Below are 5,784 nucleotides of genomic sequence, written 5' to 3'. Positions count from 1 at the left end.
ATTCTTTGTTGTCATGTTCTCTTGTTTCAACTTGATTATCATATCATTAAGTGATTCCTTTTCATCATTCTCATTTTGCAATTTTTCACAAAGTTCTCTTCTCTTATTTCTTGCAATAGTAAAATTTTCTTGAAGTGCCTGAATGATATCCTGAGCTACCCTTAAATCATCTTCTAGTTTGATATTTTTCAATTTCTCTGCATCATAGTCTGAAAGAGCTCCTTCAAGTTGCTTCATCAGATTTTCCATCTTTACCAGTGTCAAGATCTTCCTCAAGCTATTAGGCTTCTAAAAATAGAGGACCAAGCTCTGATACCAATTGTTAGGAATCCCATAGATATTGAGAGGGGGGGGGGGGGGTGAATCAGTATGTAACTTGTGAGTAGAATTTCTTGAATTAAAACATGCAGAACATATTATAACAGTGTACCGGTATGCAAGAAATAATGCAATAAATAGAATTAAGAACATCCACATGAAAAGCACACCATAACACAATGTTTTAACAAGGAAACCGGTGTGGGAAAAACCTTGATGGGATTTGTGACCCACAATATTCACTCACTGGCCAATAAGAGAATATTACTTACAATAAGGGCCTGCACATGCAGGAAGGCCAACTGCCTAGAGCTCACTGCTCAATGGGAAGTCTCACTGACTTACAATAAGGATTATACAAATCCAATATCTTGTACTGCTTTAGAATAGCATCTATAATGCCTGATCCAGTACCGGTTGCTGCTCTACTTCTTACATAAACCCTTAGCCTATATTTCACATAATAGGTCTGCCTAATATTTTTCTTTAATGCTCCCTCACTCATACCAAATGTCTACAATGATCTCTTTTATATATAAGAGTCATTTTACAATTTTCCAAGTCGGCTTACAAAGTTTTTACAATAATAAACAAAATATAATATAACAAAATCCTGTTAGCCTCTGTGCCAGTATACTTCTTTTCTTTGTGCTGGTGCCGGTGTCCTAAGTGCCGGTGTAGAGTGTGATCTGCTGATGCTGGTATAATACCTTTGCTGATGCCATAGGATTGCAAGGTTGCCATCAATGAAAAAACCTTCAATCACCTACAATGTCTCATTGGAGTGTGCATATGCCAGCACCTACATCACCTAGTGCAGAATCAGATGGAAAAGACATGAGACAACTCTTGCAAGAACCTACCATTTAGTTACAAAATGATGCAGTTATTGACACAACAGTATAGGCTAATGTGGCAACAAATGTAGGTTTACCACCACCACCTGAATCCCACCCATTGTTATTGTCACTACTTCTACCATGAGAATCCACTTAGGGTCAACCTAATGAAATAGATGAAGAAAGATTACAAAGGCTTATACCAGGCTTAAGAAGAGTAACTAATGTCCAAAGAAGACTAGTCAATCTACAACATAATCAAAGACAGGAATAATAAAAAATAAGTGATGATAGCTCATATGATGAAACATATATTGAAAGTGAGATAGACTCTCATGACTACAAATTCTTATCACTCCATGATTCTAGCCCACTAGAAAGTGTAATATTAAGGAATCAAATAAGGCTTATACAAGATGAAGATACACAAAGTCAGTCAAACAATCAAGTCTTCATGATATTAGAGTCTACTAAAGAAGGGAGTAATGATTTGTCTCTAGTGCATTCACATTTGATTGATTGGGGGCAAGAAGGAAAACCAACACTAGATTGGTTTGGAAATGATGAAGTGATTTCAGAATTTCTAGGAGTCAGAGAAGGATTTCCACAAGGTGATCATAAAGTAGGGTTTGTTATAGACCTGAATAGAATGACATACTTTGGAGAAGAAAGTACTTCTGCAATAGAAGATAATGATCAAAATACCCATAATGACAAGAGTGACTTGGGTAATCTTCCTATGGAAACAGAAAGTTCAACATTACTTACAGAGGAAACAGAAGAAGTAAACATAGCAGAAGGGGAGGTTGTACATAACATCCATCTGGTAAAATCACTAAGAAAAGAAGAAAAAGATAGATTCATCCATTTTTTCAAACAAAGACCTATCAACTTTGCTTGGTCCTATTCAGACATGCTAGAGTTAGACTCTAAATTAGTGTTGCATCACTTACCTTTGATACCAGGAGTTAAACCTTACAAGCAAAAATTGAGAAAAATGCATCCAAGTATCGCATTACTAGTTAAAATAGAACTACAAAAGTTGCTGGATGTAAGTTTTATTAGACCTATTGACTATGTGGAATGGATATCCATACTGGTACCTGTGACTAAGCCCATAGGAGGCATAAGAATCTATACTGATTTTCGGGATCTAAATAAAGCTTGTCCTAAGGATGACTTCCTGCTACTAATATAGATATGATAGTTGACCTAATAGCTGGAAATGAGATGTTCTCCTTAATGGATGGTTTTTCAGGATACAACTAGATTAAAACTGCACCAGAAGATCAACATAAAATGGCCTTTACATGCCCATGGGGAACATACTGCTGGAGTGTGATTCCATTTGGTCTCAAAAATGCCAGAGCAACATACCAAAGAGCCATGAAAACATTGTTTCTTGACATGATCCACAACGTAATGGAAGATTACGTGGATGATATATTGGCTAAATCACAAATAAGAGAAAGTCACCTTGCAGTTCTTACATAGATATTTGATCGGTTAGAACAATATAATGTCACATTAAATCCGAAGAAGTGTGTGTTTGGTGTAACAGCAGGTAAACTGTTAGGGTTTATAGTGTCAAATAGAGGAATTGAAATAGACCCTACCAAGGTCAAGGCAATCATTAATATACAACCTCTGTCAACACTTAAACAACTCAGAGGGTTACAAGGAAGATTGCAATCCATAAGGAGATTCATAGCACAATTGGCAGATAAGTGTCACCCATTCCAACATTTATTCAAGAAAGGAGTTACTTTCCTGAAAGATTATCTTTTGAACACACATGGACAGAACAATGCCAGGAAGCTTTCCAAGATCTGAAAGATTATCTTTTGAACACACCAGTGTTAATATCTCCTACTCCAGGACAACCTCTATTGTTATACATATCAGCAATGAACTTAGCTCTAGGAGCTCTATTGGCACAACATGACAAAAATGGAAAAGAAAGAGCCATCTATTATATACGTAGGACTCTGATTGGCTATGAGATTAATTATACCCCCATAGAGTGAGCATGCTTAGCAGTAATCTTTTCATCCCAAAATCTCAGACATTACATGTTGAGCCATAAGGTACAACTCATTGCACACTTTGACCCACTCAAGTACCTATTGAGCAGAGCAACATTGACCAGACGATTGGCTAAGTGGCTTATGATCTTGAGTGAGTTTGATATAGAATACATAGATAGAATAGCCATCAAAGGACAAACTATAGCAGATCAATTAATAGAGGCTCCTATACATGACAGTCACCCCTTGCTGATAGACTTTCTAGATGAATCCATGTTTACATTAACTGCCTCAGTAATGTGGAAGTTATACTTTGATGGGTCATATACAAGTCACGGATCTAGAGTCAGGATTCTCTTCATTACTCCTCAAGGGGATGTTATACCTAAGTTATTTAGGATCAATTTCCAATGCACCAACAATATGGCTGAATATGAAGCTCTCCTCATAGGGCTTCGTACAACTATACAATGCAAAATACAAGAGTTACAGGTCTATGGTGATTCACAGTTGATTGTAAACCAGGTCAATGATGATTACAACATGAAGGGTGAAAAAATCATGCCCTATAAGAATTTGGTCAAAGATTACAAGAAGCACTATAGCAAAATTACCTTTGAACAAATCCCAAGAATACAAAACAAGGCAACAGATGAAATGGCAACCATAGGATCTCTTCTGAATATGCCTGCTAATGAAACTCAGTTTGAGTTCATCATAGAATAGTTGATGCTACCTGCATATGAGACTCCCCTATCAGAATATGTATGTGCAATCGTGGGTCCAGAATCACCTTGGTACAATGAAATATACACATATTTACATACTCAATACATGTCACTAGATCTGTCTAGGAATCAAAAGAAGACATTTATTCGTCAGGCATTTAGGTACACCATTATAGCTAATAATTTGTATAGAAAGGGTTTCGATGGAACTCTTTGCCTGGATGACAATGACGCACACCTTGCTTTAAAAGAAGTCCATGATGGAATCTGTAGGGCTCACCAAAGCGGTCTGCCATTATCAAAGAAATTGTTGAGAACAGGTTATTACTGGCCAACCATGCAAAAGGATGCTTACAAGTATGTATAGAAGTGTAAACAATGCCAAATGCATGGAGACCTTATTCATGCACCAGCACAAGATCTTCAACCCATTACATCACCATGGCCATTTTCACAATGGGGATTAGATCTAGTGGGTAAAATCAAACCTACTTCCTCTAATAGGCACAAATTCATCTTAATAGCCACTGAATACTTTACCAATTGGGTTGAGGCAATTCCTCTAACATACACCACTGGAAAGCAGATAGCAAAATTCATGCTCAACTACATTATATGTAGATACGGAGTTCCAATGTGCTTTGTTACAAATAACGGGCATCCATTTAAAAACCAGGAAGTGAAAGAGTTGTGTGAAAAATTCCACATACAACAAAGATTTACCATGCCATACTATCCACAAAGTAATGGGCAAGCAGAGGCTACAAATAAAACAATATTGAAAATTCTTAAGAAAGTAGTCACTGACACAGGCCGGGACTGGCATCTCCAGTTAAATCCTGCTCTTTGGGCTTACAGAACAAAAGTACACACACCTACAAGAGCAACACCATATTCCTTGGTCTATGGGATAGAAGCGATACTCCCCATTGAAATAGAAATACCATCTCTAAGAGTCTCCTTACAGAACATCGTATCAGAGGAAGACTACAAGGTAGCAAGGTTATAAGAACTCGAAACCCTTGATGAAAAAAGACAAACATCGTTTAACCATCTCCAAGGATATCAAAACAGACTGAGATGAAGTTATAATAAACAGGTCCACCCATGAACTTTTCAAGTGGGAGATCTAGTACTTAAAGAGAATCAAAGGAACCTAGCAGAACGAGAAAGGCCAGGGAAATTCAAACCTAACTGGCTAGGTCATTTCATTATAACAAGGGTAATAGGAAATGGAGCATATAATTTGGTTACCATGGAGGGAGATCCACTCTCTGACCCTATGAACAACATGCAACTCAAGCAATATTATATCTAAGGGCTGTGTAGTTTGGGTTTTTATTTTACGCATTGCATATCATATCATTTAAAACATGGCATTACATATAGGTTCTGTTTCGAAGGCATCACATTTTCAAAATTTCTGCATTTTCATATTAGTAGCATCAATAAAACAAGGCAACTATTCAAATTTATCATTCATTTGCATTCAAGAGAAACAAGGGTCATCTCCTTTCTTAAATATATAGACATGAAGTCTTTGAGGTCCTAAGGTTATTCATTTTCAACATTACCTTGTGACAACGCTTTACTCATGGTTGGGTAGTGATTTCACTATTTGAGACTTGTTTACCCACAATCTATCAATTGCTATATCTCACACATTAAGAAAATCTCTAATTCATTCTAGACACCTAGTTGATCATACGACTAGTGAAAAATCTAAAATTCTACTTTAGTGCCACTGTAATTGTCACACCCAAGTGGGTTACATTACTTACAAGTCAAGACAAGAAAATAAAAAAGAAAGAAAAAACAGCTATGCCAAATATCCATTCCAAGGCAAAAGAGTAATGATATATAACTAAAATA

The sequence above is a fragment of the Cryptomeria japonica genome, chromosome 5 (assembly GCF_030272615.1).
Source record: "Cryptomeria japonica chromosome 5, Sugi_1.0, whole genome shotgun sequence".
Classification (NCBI taxonomy): domain Eukaryota; kingdom Viridiplantae; phylum Streptophyta; class Pinopsida; order Cupressales; family Cupressaceae; genus Cryptomeria; species Cryptomeria japonica.
This window is presented reverse-complemented; position numbering follows the sequence as displayed.